Here is a 17,500-nt window from a genome sequence, read left to right on the forward strand (position 1 = left end):
CCCGCACACATCAAGACTAGGTTTGGGCGTGTCCATGCCGGCGCCGAGTACAAGTTACCGCGTTCAAGTTTGGTAAGCAGCGCACCATCACCTCCAACAACACGTCCCGTGTCTTGATATGCTCTCTACAAAAGCGTGCGCTAATGTAGGTACAAATTATGTACGTCCCAGATAGTGACGATCTCTGGGAGGAAACCTTAAGGAACTCCCCGCACATATCAAGAATTATAGTACGCTGCTGCAATTACGCTGTTCTCTTAGTAAACTCACAACTCATTCCTTGGGTTTGGAAGTGTCCATGTCGGTGCCTAGTACACAGTTACCGCGCGTTCAAAGTTTGGTAAGCAGCGCACTCGACCTCCAACATAACACTTCACGTCTTGATATGCTCTCTACAAAAGCGTGCGCTAATGCAGGTACAAATTATGTACGTCCCAGATAGTGACGATCTCTGGGAGAAGAACCTTAAGGACTCCCCGCACATATCAAGAATTATAGGTAACGCTGCCAATTACCTGTTTTCTCTTAGTAAAACTCACAACTCATTCCTTGGGTTTGGAAGTGTCCATGTCGTGCCGAGTACAAGTTACCGCGTTCAAAGTTTGGTAAGCACGCCACTCGACCTCCAACATAACACTTCACGTCTGATATGCTCTCTACAAAAGCGTGCCTAATGCAGGTACAAATTAATGTACGTCCCAGATAGTGACGATCTCTGGGAGGAAGAACCTTAAGGAACTCCCCGCACATATCAAGACAAATAGTTAAGAACGGCCAATCACCTGTCTCTCTGCGAGACGTGTAAAAACACTGAATATACTCACACTTTACCCGTAAGTAGGGAAGTGTCCATGTCGCGCCGAGTGCAAGTTACGCGTTCAAAGTTTGGTAAGCAGCGCACTCGACCCCCAACATAACCTTTCCCCCCGTCTTGATATGCTCTCTACAAAAGCGTGCGCTAATGCAGGTACAAATGAATGTACGTCCCGGATAATGACGATCTCCGGGAGGAAGAACCTTAGGAACTCCCCGCACATATCAAGACCAATAGTTAAGAACGGCCAAGCACCAGTTAGGGGTGCGTGTAGGCCCGAGTACAAGTTACCGCGTTCAAAGTTTGGTATGCAACGCACTCGACCACAACCACACGTCCGTCTTGATATGCCCTCTCTACATAAGCTTACGCAAATGCAGGTACCAATGAATGTACTTCCCGGATAGTGACGATCTCCGGAGAGAGAACCTTAAGGAACTCCCCGCACATATCAAGACTGAGGTTTTGCCGTGCATGTCAGCGCCGAGTGCAAGTTACCGGCGTTCAAAGTTTGGTAAGCAGCGCACTCGACCTCCAACATAACACTCCAACCTCGTTATAACTCATTATAACCACGTTAATGATCCTTCCGCAGGTTCACCTACGGAAACCTTGTTACGACTTTTACTTCTCTAAATCTCAAGTTCGGTCACCTTCGGCCGTGCCAACTGCAACTCACGAAGGAATCGCGGAAGGTGTGCCTCCAGAGACCTCACTAAATAATCCATCGGTAGTAGCGACGGGCGTTGTGTACAAAGGGCAGGGACGTAATCAGCGCTAGCTAATGACTAGCACTTACTAGAAATTCCAGGTTCATGGGGACCATTGCAGTCCCCAATCCCTACTAATGAGCATTTGGTGATTTCCCGTTCCTCTCGAATGGGGCGCCATAAGGCGAGAACACGCTGCTGCTCACATTGTAGCAGCGTGCAGCCCAGAACATCTAAGGGCATCACGGACCTGTTATCGCTCAATCTCATCTTGCTAAACACAAGTTGTCCCGCTAAGCAGGGCAAACTAAGTGACGGCACCCGTGAGGACACCCGCCACTCCTAACGTCAGGTGCGCCCGGAGGCACACTACTGACAGCGTTCTAGTTAGCTTGACTGAGTCGCGTTCGTTATCGGAATTAACCAGACAAATCATTCCACGAACTAAGAACGGCCATGCACTACCCTTAAGTTTGAGAAAGAGCTATCAATCTTCTTACCTCAATAGTTCGGACCTGGTAAGTTTTCCCGTTTGAGTCAAATTAAGCCGCAAGCTCCACTTCTTGTGGTGCCCTTCCGTCAATTCCTTTAAGTTTCAACTTTGCAACCATACTTCCCCCGAACCCGATTTTGGTTTCCCGGAAGCTACTGAGAGCCCGAAGGTAGGTAGCGTCTCCCAATTGCTAATTGGCATCGTTTTTACGGTTAGAACTAGGGCGGTATCTAATCGCCTTCGATCCTCTAACTTTCGTTCTTGATTAATGAAGCATCCTTGGCAAACGCTTTCGCTTCTGTGGGTCCTACGACGTCTACGATTTCACCTCTCGCGCCGTAATACCATGCCCCCGACTACTTCTGTTAATCATTACCTCTTGGTCTATTACAACCAACGAAACCACTCAGACCGAGGTCATGTTCCATTATTCCATGCAAAATTATTCTCGGCCAACGCCGGCCCCGGAGGACCGACGCTTTGAACTAGCCTGCTTTGAGCACTCTAATTTGTTCAAGGTAAACGAGAGTTCCCGGGCACCATGAAGCTGGGTCGAACAAGACCTTGACCGACGAGGTCGCGGCGACAAGTTCTGACCCGTCACGGAGTAGAACGCCCAGGTACACCATTGTGAGTCGCAGCCGCGAGCGCGTACACGGACGGTCCCAACCGAGAGGCCGGGCGCCCCGACGGACGCGAGTCTGGACGGGGTATCAACTTCGAACGTTTTAACCGCAACTTAATATACGCTAGTGGAGCTGGAATTACCGCGGCTGCTGGCACCACTTCCCTCCACTTGATCCTTGCAAAAGGATTTATGCTCAACTCATTCCATTATGGACCATCGTTAGAGAGGTCCATATTGTTATTTCTCGTCACTACCTCCCCGTGCCGGGATTGGTAATTTACGCGCCTGCTGCCTTCCTTGGATGTGGTAGCCATTTCTCAGGCTCCCTCTCCGGAATCGAACCCTGATTCCCCGTTACCCGTCGCAACCATGGTAGTCCTCTACACTACCATCATAGTTGATAGGGCAGACATTTGAAAGATCTGTCGTCAGTCGCAAGCGACCGTACGATCGGCATCCTTATCCATTTCACTCAAAGCGCCCGGAGGCGATTGGTTTAACTAATAAGTGCACCAGTTCCGCCGACCCGGAGGCCAACAGTCCCGGCATAATGCATGTATTAGCTCTGGCTTTTCCACAGTTATCCAAGTAACTGTTTGGATGAGGATCTTGTAAATTATAGCTGTTATACTGAGCCTTATGCGGTTTCACTTTCTAGGAAGCTTGTACTTAGACATGCATGGCTTAACCTTTGAGACGAGCGTATATCACTGGTAGGATCAACCAGAATTCGAGTCAATTGCTTGAACACGAACTACACTCTTGATCACGCGAGGCGCAAGTCCCCCGTGACCACCGAGATTTGTTCTCTGACGCCGGAGCGTCGTTGGCGCCACTCGCTAAGGCACAAGCAGGCAACGTCGGATGCATTGCACACGGCTAGCGGATCTCTCTGCACTGCGTCGGGGGTGTCCCCCTAACGTCTGTCTGGAGACATTGCTAGGCCGGTACGGCACTCTGCGCACTCTTGCTTGACCTCTTTGAGCAACGGGCCTCTAAGCGGGGGTGTATGCTGGTACGACATCGACTGGTACATTGCACTCACTAACGATCTCTCTGCACTGCATGTCACTCACAACCACCGTGACGGGAGACTTTGCTAGCTTGTACGATACTCTGCGCATGCCCGTACGTTGCACATCGACTGGTACATTGCACGCACTAACGATCTCTCTGCACTGCATGGGACTCTCAACCACCGTGACGGGAGACTTTGCTAGTTCGTACGATACTCTGCGCATGCGCGAACACAACACTTCGACTGGTACATTGCACGCACTAACGATCTCTCTGCACTGCATGGTACTCATTACTTTACCACCGTGACGGGAGACTTTGCTAGTTCGTACGATACTCTGCGCATGTGTATATGTTTAGCAACCCAACCAACTTGAGCACCTAGGGGAAGTTGTGATGCCATCTGAACACCCACCGACTGATGCATTGAACGGCTAAAGTTGACCTTCAATCCGAACTGGCACTCTGCGGCGTGGAGGCAGTTGCGCGACCACTCCTATCCCAAACCAACAAAGCAAGGTGTATCCTACGTGCTCGCTACAAGCACACCACGACGGGACACATTGAACGGTTCAGCGATCTCTCTGCACTAGTGGAATGATACCACCGTGATACGGGAGACTTTGCTACAGCGGCTTCTCTGCACTGCTGGGCTACCACCAATGTGACGGGAGACATTGCTAGCGGTCACTCTGCACTAGTGGAAGAACTCCACCGTGATACGGGAGACATTGCTAACGGTCACTCTGCACAGGTGCCAATACCACCTCGTGACGGGAAACATTGCTGAAAGCGGCTTCTCTGCACTGCTGGGCTACCACCAATGTGACGGGAGACATTGCTAGCGGTCACTCTGCACTAGTGGAAGAACTCCACCGTGATACGGGAGACATTGCTAACGGTCACTCTGCACAGGTGCCAATACCACCTCGTGACGGGAAACATTGCTTTAAACCGAACGGCATCTCTGCGCGTGAACTTGCAACTTGCACCCCAACTTGTTACATCTGGTCGAACGGTGCGCACGACGGGACACATTGCACGGTTCAGCGATCTCTCTGCACTAGTGGAAGAACTCCACCGTGATACGGGAGACTTTGCTACAGCGGCTTCTCTGCACTGCTGGGCTACCACCTTGTGACGGGAGACATTGCTAGCGGTCACTCTGCACTAGTGGAAGAACTCCACCGTGATACGGGAGACATTGCTAACGGTCACTCTGCACAGGTGCCAATACCACCTCGTGACGGGAAACATTGCTTTAAACCGAACGGCATCTCTGCGCGCATACACCCCAACAACACTAGACGAACATTGTCTTGGCTACTCCGATCGGTATACATGATTATGACGGATACATTGAATGGCTATAGTGGGTTGGGTTGAAATTACCGCGGCTGCATTTTTGTTAAAACTGTAAACCGTACGGTGTCCTTCTAACAGGCGGATACCTTTGTACGGCTACAGAGTTGAATTACCCGGCTGCGTTTTGACCACTATAGTCCAATCGGTACTCTGCACTCTCATGTATACTAATGTTTCACTTGGATACACCCCACTGTTTTGTCCTACGGGCGTGTAAGCTCTCCACGACGGGATGCATTGATTGGTTCAGCGATCTTTCTGCACTTCGTGGATCTACTCCTTCGATGTGTCGGGAAACATTGCTAGCGGTCACTCTGCACTAGTGGAAGAACCCCACCGTGATACGGGAGACATTGCTAACGGTTACTCTGCACCTCGTCGAGTTACCACCGTGTGTCGGAAGACTTTGCTCATGAGTCTCTCTGCACTGCGTAAGCTACCGCCGTGTGTCGGGAAGCATTGCTAGCGGTCACTCTGCACTAGTGGAATGATACCACCGTGATACGGGAGACATTGCTAACGGCTACTCTGCACTTCGCGGACCTGCTTACTCTGTGACGGGAGACTTGCTAGCGGCTTCTCTGCACTACTGGGCTACCACCTTGTGACGGGAGACATTGCTAGCGGTCACTCTGCACTAGTGGTAGAACACCACCGTGATACGGGAGACATTGCTAACGGTCACTCTGCACAGGTGCCAATACCACCTTGTGACGGGAAACATTGCTAGAAACCGATCGGCATCTCTGCGCGATTACTTGAACACACCCCAACTTAGTCAACTGTTAACTTTTTCGTAATCACGGCGGGACACATTGCTCGAGCTCTAACGGACCTCTGCACGCATGAAACATGGTGGCGGGAATCATTGCTAGAACCGAACGGCGCCTCTGCGCGATGTACAAGCTCAACAGGAACCTCGTATCGGCTGCCGAGCCGGAGCTCGAACAACTTGGACTATCACCTCTAATTATATCAACTCACACCTCCCCCGAGGGTTCCGCAGAATTGCTTCTGGGTCCCCTTATCGTTAATTGCGATTCGTGTTTGCATTACACTACATTGAGCTATTCCAACTTGTTTATCCGCATGGCGAACATTTGCTGCATAGAACATTTAAGTTCCACTTTGCTCTCCCCTACGTGGGTCTGAGCTTCGCTCTCAGGGAAAGTTATGCCACATTTGGTAAGGGAAACCCGGTTTCATCACGCTATTTTACCTGCACCATGACCCCAGACACATTTGTTCAATGGATTAGATCCAAGGAACGCCGACAAACCATGCACCACTACCCTTAATAGCTCATCGAGCTTAGCGTGAATCCTTCGAGTTTCCCTAAAAAGTTCGATTGGTCTTGCAGTGTTTAAAGACAACGCGGCTTAGTTTCAAGCATGCATTTAATATACGCTTACGAAAACCTCTTAAACTGTTACGACTTTTATGCTTGAAACCATCACGACGAAGTCTTAGGGTCCGTAGACCCGTGATGTACCGCTCCAGGGAGCTTTTTGAAAGGTTGGGTAGGTCCTTTCAGGGTCCGTAGACCCTCTACGCTGCCAGTTCTCAGCGTAAGAGTACAGCAAACTAGCCAGCTACTGTCTCTTCATGGGTCCGAAGACCCAAAAATATATTTGCTACTGACCACCTTAAGCAATGCTGGGGTGTCTGTAATTTTCGAGATTTTGTCCCCGGGACACCTAGTCCGGGGCATAAGCCGTGTACTACAAGGCCTAATTTTACTCTAATATACGCATATCAACTCGAATTCATAGGTTAAGATCATCGGCAGACACCACCAGACACCACTTTTGCTTCATAAGTTCGGACTATGGTCATACGACGAACTAAATCGGGGAGGGGACGTATGACCCAAATGGGGGCCGAAATGACCCACCGACACCTCAAACCATGCTCCTACGACAAAATAGAGGTAAAAACTACGATTTGGTGAAATTTTCATTTTTGACCTCGGAGCAAGGTACCCTCCCTATAGTAGGCAATGAACAAATGATCATGTTCCCAGGAGGGCAAAAGTTGGGAACTCGAGAGGAAAGCGCTAATGGCGCGCCTTACCTAGGGGCCCGTAGAGTAAAAAGGGTACCCCCAAAAAAGTTGTTGTTTGACGTTCTGGTTTCACTTTCATCATCTAAAATGCGTTTTCTACACGTTTTCAGTGATTTTGGCGAAAAAAAATTTTTTGACTACTCGAGCTCTCCGGCCCGTTCGGTGACCATTTTTTGACAAAAGCTAGGGAGCTGCCCCTAGGTTTGGGGTGTCACAAAATTTTGAAAAGTGGTCAAAAAACCACTATCCGGAATCGGATGTAGAATCATTAGACGAACTTAAAATTGTTCTACGACCCATGTCTGCGACGTTTAGTTTTCGAGTTATGGCCCGCCGTAGGTCTGACGGAGAACTTTTGCTAAGCGCACTTTGATGTTTGTATGAAAAAGTACCCTATCTAGGGACGCGTAGAGCAAATTGGTACCCCGGGCATGTTGTCGGTTGACTTTCTGGTTGCACTTTTCATCATCTAGGGTGTGTTTCTGACACGTTTTGAGGGTTTTAGCGAAAAAAATTTTTTTGACTACTCGAGCTCTCCGGCCCGTTCGGTGCACTTTTTTGCAAAAAGCTAGGGAGCTGTCCCTAGGTTCGGGGTGTCACAAAATGATGAAAAGTGGTCAAAAAACCACTATCCAGAATCGGATAGAGAATGATTAGACGAGCTTAAAATTGTTCTACGACCCATGTCTGCGACGTTTAGTATTCGAGTTATGGCCCGCCGTAGGTCTGACCGAGCAATTTTTGTTCCGCGCACTTTGTGCACCGTGCACATTGATGTTTGTATGAAAAAGTACCCTACCTAGGGACGCGTAGAGCAAATTGGTACCCCCGGGCATGTTGTCGGTTGACTTTCTGGTTGCACTTTTCATCATCTAGGGTGTGTTTCTGACACGTTTTGAGGGTTTTTAGCGAAAAAAATTTTTTTGACTACTCGAGCTCTCCGGCCCGTTCGGTGCACTTTTTGCAAAAAGCTAGGGAGCTGTCCCTAGGTTCGGGGTGTCACAAAATGATGAAAAGTGGTCAAAAAACCACTATCCAGAATCGGATAGAGAATGATTAGACGAGCTTAAAATTGTTCTACGACCCATGTCTGCGACGTCTAGTATTCGAGTTATGGCCCGCCGTAGGTCTGACCGAGCAATTTTTGTTCCGCGCACTTTGTGCACCGTGCACATTGATGTTTGTATGAAAAAGTACCCTACCTAGGGACGCGTAGAGCAAATTGGTACCCCCGGGCATGTTGTCGGTTGACTTTCTGGTTGCACTTTTCATCATCTAGGGTGTGTTTCTGACACGTTTTGAGGGTTTTTAGCGAAAAAAATTTTTTTGACTACTCGAGCTCTCCGGCCCGTTCGGTGCACTTTTTTGCAAAAAGCTAGGGAGCTGTCCCTAGGTTCGGGGTGTCACAAAATGATGAAAAGTGGTCAAAAAACCACTATCCAGAATCGGATAGAGAATGATTAGACGAGCTTAAAATTGTTCTACGACCCATGTCTGCGACGTTTAGTATTCGAGTTATGGCCCGCCGTAGGTCTGACCGAGCAATTTTTGTTCCGCGCACTTTGTGCACCGTGCACATTGATGTTTGTATGAAAAGTACCCTACCTAGGGACGCGTAGAGCAAATTGGTACCCCCGGGCATGTTGTCGGTTGACTTTCTGGTTGCACTTTCATCATCTAGGGTGTGTTTCTGACACGTTTTGAGGGTTTTTAGCGAAAAAATTTTTTTGACTACTCGAGCTCTCCGGCCCGTTCGGTGCACTTTTTTGCAAAAAGCTAGGGAGCTGTCCCTAGGTTCGGGGTGTCACAAAATGATGAAAAGTGGTCAAAAAACCACTATCCAGAATCGGATAGAGAATGATTAGACGAGCTTAAAATTGTTCTACGACCCATGTCTGCGACGTTTAGTATTCGAGTTATGGCCCGCCGTAGGTCTGACCGAGCAATTTTTGTTCCGCGCACTTTGTGCACCGTGCACATTGATGTTTGTATGAAAAAGTACCCTACCTAGGGACGCGTAGAGCAAATTGGTACCCCCGGCATGTTGTCGGTTGACTTTCTGGTTGCACTTTTCATCATCTAGGGTGTGTTTCTGACACGTTTTGAGGGTTTTTAGCGAAAAAAATTTTTTTGACTACTCGAGCTCTCCGGCCCGTTCGGTGCACTTTTTTGCAAAAAGCTAGGGAGCTGTCCCTAGGTTCGGGGTGTCACAAAATGATGAAAAGTGGTCAAAAAACCACTATCCAGAATCGGATAGAGAATGATTAGACGAGCTTAAAATTGTTCTACGACCCATGTCTGCGACGTTTAGTATTCGAGTTATGGCCCGCCGTAGGTCTGACCGAGCAATTTTTGTTCCGCGCACTTTGTGCACCGTGCACATTGATGTTTGTATGAAAAAGTACCCTACCTAGGGACGCGTAGAGCAAATTGGTACCCCCGGGCATGTTGTCGGTGACTTTCTGGTTGCACTTTTCATCATCTAGGGTGTGTTTCTGACACGTTTTGAGGGTTTTTAGCGAAAAAAATTTTTTTGACTACTCGAGCTCTCCGGCCCGTTCGGTGCACTTTTTTGCAAAAAGCTAGGGAGCTGTCCCTAGGTTCGGGGTGTCACAAAATGATGAAAAGTGGTCAAAAAACCACTATCCAGAATCGGATAGAGAATGATTAGACGAGCTTAAAATTGTTCTACGACCCATGTCTGCGACGTTTAGTATTCGAGTTATGGCCCGCCGTAGGTCTGACCGAGCAATTTTGTTCCGCGCACTTTGTGCACCGTGCACATTGATGTTTGTATGAAAAAGTACCCTACCTAGGGACGCGTAGAGCAAATTGGTACCCCCGGGCATGTTGTCGGTTGACTTTCTGGTTGCACTTTTCATCATCTAGGGTGTGTTTCTGACACGTTTTGAGGGTTTTTAGCGAAAAAAATTTTTTTGACTACTCGAGCTCTCCGGCCCGTTCGGTGCACTTTTTTGCAAAAAGCTAGGGAGCTGTCCCTAGGTTCGGGGTGTCACAAAATGATGAAAAGTGGTCAAAAAACCACTATCCAGAATCGGATAGAGAATGATTAGACGAGCTTAAAATTGTTCTACGACCCATGTCTGCGACGTTTAGTATTCGAGTTATGGCCCGCCGTAGGTCTGACCGAGCAATTTTTGTTCCGCGCACTTTGTGCACCGTGCACATTGATGTTTGTATGAAAAAGTACCCTACCTAGGGACGCGTAGAGCAAATTGGTACCCCCGGGCATGTTGTCGGTTGACTTTCTGGTTGCACTTTTCATCATCTAGGGTGTGTTTCTGACACGTTTTGAGGGTTTTTAGCGAAAAAAATTTTTTTGACTACTCGAGCTCTCCGGCCCGTTCGGTGCACTTTTTTGCAAAAAGCTAGGGAGCTGTCCCTAGGTTCGGGGTGTCACAAAATGATGAAAAGTGGTCAAAAAACCACTATCCAGAATCGGATAGAGAATGATTAGACGAGCTTAAAATTGTTCTACGACCCATGTCTGCGACGTTTAGTATTCGAGTTATGGCCCGCCGTAGGTCTGACCGAGCAATTTTTGTTCCGCGCACTTTGTGCACCGTGCACATTGATGTTTGTATGAAAAAGTACCCTACCTAGGGACGCGTAGAGCAAATTGGTACCCCCGGGCATGTTGTCGGTTGACTTTCTGGTTGCACTTTTCATCATCTAGGGTGTGTTTCTGACACGTTTTGAGGGTTTTTAGCGAAAAAAATTTTTTTGACTACTCGAGCTCTCCGGCCCGTTCGGTGCACTTTTTTGCAAAAAGCTAGGGAGCTGTCCCTAGGTTCGGGGTGTCACAAAATGATGAAAAGTGGTCAAAAAACCACTATCCAGAATCGGATAGAGAATGATTAGACGAGCTTAAAATTGTTCTACGACCCATGTCTGCGACGTTTAGTATTCGAGTTATGGCCCGCCGTAGGTCTGACCGAGCAATTTTGTACTGAAATGTATGGCGGACATATTATTTCTCAACAACATTGCCTTGTATCGTGTCCTACTGGTCGGCACGGTAAGTATCGACTATAACAAGATTAAATGGATTGATTGATAACATTTTAAGCACATTTCCTAAGCCGTGCTCCAAAATTGTGTACCGATCAGGGAAAGTACACTACGTACGCGTTCATGGATGTCCATGTTGGTACAAGTTGCCGGTCAGGATAGCCGTGCACCAAAATTGTTACCGATCAGGGAAAGTACAACACGGAGGGCGCAGCCCGAGCGTACGCGTTCATGGATGTCCATGTTGGTACACATGCACCAAAATTGTGTACCGATCAGGGAAAGTACACTACGTACGCGTTCATGGATGTCCATGTTGGTACAAGTTGCCGGTCAGGATAGCCGTGCACCAAAATTGTGTACCGATCAGGGAAAGTACAACACGGAGGGCGCAGCCCGAGCGTACGCGTTCATGGATGTCCATGTTGGTACACATGCACCAAAATTGTGTACCGATCAGGGAAAGTACACTACGTACGCGTTCATGGATGTCCATGTTGGTACAAGTTGCCGGTCAGGATAGCCGTGCACCAAAATTGTGTACCGATCAGGGAAAGTACAACACGGAGGGCGCAGCCCGAGCGTACGCGTTCATGGATGTCCATGTTGGTACACATGCACCAAAATTGTGTACCGATCAGGGAAAGTACACTACGTACGCGTTCATGGATGTCCATGTTGGTACAAGTTGCCGGTCAGGATAGCCGTGCACCAAAATTGTGTACCGATCAGGGAAAGTACAACACGGAGGGCGCAGCCCGAGCGTACGCGTTCATGGATGTCCATGTTGGTACACATGCACCAAAATTGTGTACCGATCAGGGAAAGTACACTACGTACGCGTTCATGGATGTCCATGTTGGTACAAGTTGCCGGTCAGGATAGCCGTGCACCAAAATTGTGTACCGATCAGGGAAAGTACAACACGGAGGGCGCAGCCCGAGCGTACGCGTTCATGGATGTCCATGTTGGTACACATGCACCAAAATTGTGTACCGATCAGGGAAAGTACACTACGTACGCGTTCATGGATGTCCATGTTGGTACAAGTTGCCGGTCAGGATAGCCGTGCACCAAAATTGTGTACCGATCAGGGAAAGTACAACACGGAGGGCGCAGCCCGAGCGTACGCGTTCATGGATGTCCATGTTGGTACACATGCACCAAAATTGTGTACCGATCAGGGAAAGTACACTACGTACGCGTTCATGGATGTCCATGTTGGTACAAGTTGCCGGTCAGGATAGCCGTGCACCAAAATTGTGTACCGATCAGGGAAAGTACAACACGGAGGGCGCAGCCCGAGCGTACGCGTTCATGGATGTCCATGTTGGTACACATGCACCAAAATTGTGTACCGATCAGGGAAAGTACACTACGTACGCGTTCATGGATGTCCATGTTGGTACAAGTTGCCGGTCAGGATAGCCGTGCACCAAAATTGTGTACCGATCAGGGAAAGTACAACACGGAGGGCGCAGCCCGAGCGTACGCGTTCATGGATGTCCATGTTGGTACACATGCACCAAAATTGTGTACCGATCAGGGAAAGTACACTACGTACGCGTTCATGGATGTCCATGTTGGTACAAGTTGCCGGTCAGGATAGCCGTGCACCAAAATTGTGTACCGATCAGGGAAAGTACAACACGGAGGGCGCAGCCCGAGCGTACGCGTTCATGGATGTCCATGTTGGTACACATGCACCAAAATTGTGTACCGATCAGGGAAAGTACACTACGTACGCGTTCATGGATGTCCATGTTGGTACAAGTTGCCGGTCAGGATAGCCGTGCACCAAAATTGTGTACCGATCAGGGAAAGTACAACACGGAGGGCGCAGCCCGAGCGTACGCGTTCATGGATGTCCATGTTGGTACACATGCACCAAAATTGTGTACCGATCAGGGAAAGTACACTACGTACGCGTTCATGGATGTCCATGTTGGTACAAGTTGCCGGTCAGGATAGCCGTGCACCAAAATTGTGTACCGATCAGGGAAAGTACAACACGGAGGGCGCAGCCCGAGCGTACGCGTTCATGGATGTCCATGTTGGTACACATGCACCAAAATTGTGTACCGATCAGGGAAAGTACACTACGTACGCGTTCATGGATGTCCATGTTGGTACAAGTTGCCGGTCAGGATAGCCGTGCACCAAAATTGTGTACCGATCAGGGAAAGTACAACACGGAGGGCGCAGCCGAGCGTACGCGTTCATGGATGTCCATGTTGGTACACATGCACCAAAATTGTGTACCGATCAGGGAAAGTACACTACGTACGCGTTCATGGATGTCCATGTTGGTACAAGTTGCCGGTCAGGATAGCCGTGCACCAAAATTGTGTACCGATCAGGGAAAGTACAACACGGAGGGCGCAGCCCGAGCGTACGCGTTCATGGATGTCCATGTTGGTACACATGCACCAAAATTGTGTACCGATCAGGGAAAGTACACTACGTACGCGTTCATGGATGTCCATGTTGGTACAAGTTGCCGGTCAGGATAGCCGTGCACCAAAATTGTGTACCGATCAGGGAAAGTACAACACGGAGGGCGCAGCCCGAGCGTACGCGTTCATGGATGTCCATGTTGGTACACATGCACCAAAATTGTGTACCGATCAGGGAAAGTACACTACGTACGCGTTCATGGATGTCCATGTTGGTACAAGTTGCCGGTCAGGATAGCCGTGCACCAAAATTGTGTACCGATCAGGGAAAGTACAACACGAGGGCGCAGCCCGAGCGTACGCGTTCATGGATGTCCATGTTGGTACACATGCACCAAAATTGTGTACCGATCAGGAAAGTACACTACGTACGCGTTCATGGATGTCCATGTTGGTACAAGTTGCCGGTCAGGATAGCCGTGCACCAAAATTGTGTACCGATCAGGGAAAGTACAACACGGAGGGCGCAGCCCGAGCGTACGCGTTCATGGATGTCCATGTTGTACAATCTACATGTACGTACCTAGTTTTTGTGTCAAAAGTTGCAATAAAGTGCTTGTATGCTTAAAATGCTTATCTCAACCGGTCACCTTTTGGCCTGCCCTTTATAGACAGAAACCTAGAAAGATACTCGCGATTTTGTGTTTTTCCATTCGCCCGGGACGACGAAATGAGCTCTGTGCACATCGTGCCGAAAACTGTCTTCTCCACCTTTGTTTTTGTCCGTCTGATCATAAATCACCCTTATTTGTGTACCATTTGGAGTGCGCAGCCCAAACGTACGCGTTAATGTTAATGTTTGTATACACTACATGTTGTTCCTAGGATTGGTAATTGAGTCAAACACACAATTCCCCGACCGTCGCGGACACCATTCTTGGACAGAAGTCCTAGTACGTAGAGTACTTTCCCTAGGTATGTGCCCGTTCGTGACTATCGTTGCGTGCATACGGACACGCTTGGGTATGTTTACCATACAAGGTTTACTAGGGAAACCTGCTTGCTCGACCATTGCCCTCCCGTCGCGGACACCATTCTTGGACAGAAGTCCTAGTACGTAGAGTACTTTCCCTAGGTATGTGCCCGTTCGTGACTATCGTTGCGTGCATACGGACACGCTTGGGTATGTTACCATACAAGGTTTACTAGGGAAACCTGCTTGCTCGACCATTGCCCTCCCGTCGCGGACACCATTCTTGGACAGAAGTCCTAGTACGTAGAGTACTTTCCCTAGGTATGTGCCCGTTCGTGACTATCGTTGCGTGCATACGGACACGCTTGGGTATGTTTACCATACAAGGTTTACTAGGGAAACCTGCTTGCTCGACCATTGCCCTCCCGTCGCGGACACCATTCTTGGACAGAAGTCCTAGTACGTAGCGTTCTTTATTGTACTTGATCAGTTTGTATTGCCTTCGCTTTGTTCCATCGACACTTGCTACTGCTCACTAAGGGGTTTTGTTTGTGATGTGTACGATAAGCCACCGTCTATCCTATCCGCACTTTATCAACACTTTTCACCCAAGTCATAGGAACGTAGTGTACTTTCCCTGATCGGTACACAATTTTGGTGCACGGCTATCCTGACCGGCAACTTGTACCAACATGGACATCCATGAACGCGTACGCTCGGGCTGCGCCCTCCGTGTTGTACTTTCCCTGATCGGTACACAATTTTGGTGCACGGCTATCCTGACCGGCAACTTGTACCAACATGGACATCCATGAACGCGTACGCTCGGGCTGCGCCCTCCGTGTTGTACTTTCCCTGATCGGTACACAATTTTGGTGCACGGCTATCCTGACCGGCAACTTGTACCAACATGGACATCCATGAACGCGTACGCTCGGGCTGCGCCCTCCGTGTTGTACTTTCCCTGATCGGTACACAATTTTGGTGCACGGCTATCCTGACCGGCAACTTGTACCAACATGGACATCCATGAACGCGTACGCTCGGGCTGCGCCCTCCGTGTTGTACTTTCCCTGATCGGTACACAATTTTGGTGCACGGCTATCCTGACCGGCAACTTGTACCAACATGGACATCCATGAACGCGTACGCTCGGGCTGCGCCCTCCGTGTTGTACTTTCCCTGATCGGTACACAATTTTGGTGCACGGCTATCCTGACCGGCAACTTGTACCAACATGGACATCCATGAACGCGTACGCTCGGGCTGCGCCCTCCGTGTTGTACTTTCCTGATCGGTACACAATTTTGGTGCACGGCTATCCTGACCGGCACTAAATCGTCACTTTTCGTCCATAACCTAGGAACGTCGTGTAGGTTTCATCATTTTTATGTTTGATTCGGTTTAATATGATTGAAAAATACGCTAAGTCCCAGAAATCTGAACTCGAATACTTCCTCCATGTGGCGCCAAAAGCTACTGAGCAACGCCTAGCTTGTGACCCATTTATAGTTTAATTTCCATTAATAGTTTTGAAAAATACGCTGAGTCCCAGAAATCTGAACTCGAATACTTCCTCCATGTTGCGCCAAAAGCTACTGACCAACGCCTAGCTTGAGACCCATTTATAGTTTAATTTCCATTAATAGTTTTGAAAAATACGCTAAGTCCCAGAAATCTGAACTCGAATACTTCCTCCATGTTGCGCCAAAAGCTACTGACCAACGCCTAGCTTGAGACCCATTTATAGTTTAATTTAAATTAATAGTTTTGAAAAATACGCTAAGTCCCAGAAATCTGAACTCGAATACTTCCTCCATGTGGCGCCAAAAGCTACTGAGCAACGCCTAGCTTGTGACCCATTTATAGTTTAATTTCCATTAATAGTTTTGAAAAATACGCTAAGTCCCAGAAATCTGAACTCGAATACTTTCTCCATGTGGCGCCAAAAGCTACTGACCAACGCCTAGGTACATGGTTGGTACATGGATTGTATGCATGCAGGCGTACTGCCGTGCTGGACCGGAAAATCGCACTAGCTACTAGAACGTAGAGTAATTCCCCTAGATAGGTGCTTTTGCATGCCTCTGATCGACGACCATGCAACTTGCAACGTGCGACACGCGTAGGTAGGCTTCCCCATACAAGTTCCCTAGGGTAGCACCAAATTGCATACTTTCAGGCGTAATTTTCGGAACCGTGTACCGTGCATGGTACAAGTATCAGTAGCTCGTGCAATTTGTTTTGCATCGTGTTGCGGTTGCAGGTGCGTCAAGATAGGAGTGTTTCGAGACTTTTGCCAAGCTTGAGTGCCATTTGCAGGATAATAGATGTTCTAGCCACGTTAAACATGCCACTTAATGCCGAAAAGGAAAAAGCCGTTTTCTAGGGACGTCCTGTCAAAAAGGTTGCCATCAGCGCTTTCCTCTCGAGTTCAGGATTCTTGGACTTAGCGTTTTTTCACGATCCAATCAAAAGACCAGATCGTGAAATAAACAATTAATACAAGTATGTACTAGTACATCCCTTCAACCGAAGGAAGTACACCATACATGACCCGTACGCCAATCATCCAAGCACATGACACGTCGACTAAGTCAACACATCATACAACTTGGACAACCGACGGGCAAGTAGGTCATCTCGTACACGACACATCGACCGACGAGGTCAACACGCCATGCACAAGACATCCTACTACCAAGACCGACCACCTCGACACACGACACGTTAACCAAACATGGTCAACATCATCATGCGCAAGGCAACCGGCCCAAACGGGTCAACATATACAACTTGTAACGAGAGCATGTAAGCTTACTGGTGTGGTCTGCACGTTCCTCGCATCAAGACAATCAAGTCAAGAAGGAGGAACGCCGACAAGCTCATTAGTGTTACGCGTCCATCTCCAACCTATGTCAAGTCACTCGTCTGACAAGGAAGAAGCACGACACATGTCCACTAATGTAAAGGAACAGTCTCCAGACCAAGTCAAGTCGCTCGTCTGA

Source organism: Anopheles merus, unplaced genomic scaffold (assembly GCF_017562075.2).
Source record: "Anopheles merus strain MAF unplaced genomic scaffold, AmerM5.1 LNR4000996, whole genome shotgun sequence".
Lineage (NCBI taxonomy): Eukaryota > Metazoa > Arthropoda > Insecta > Diptera > Culicidae > Anopheles > Anopheles merus.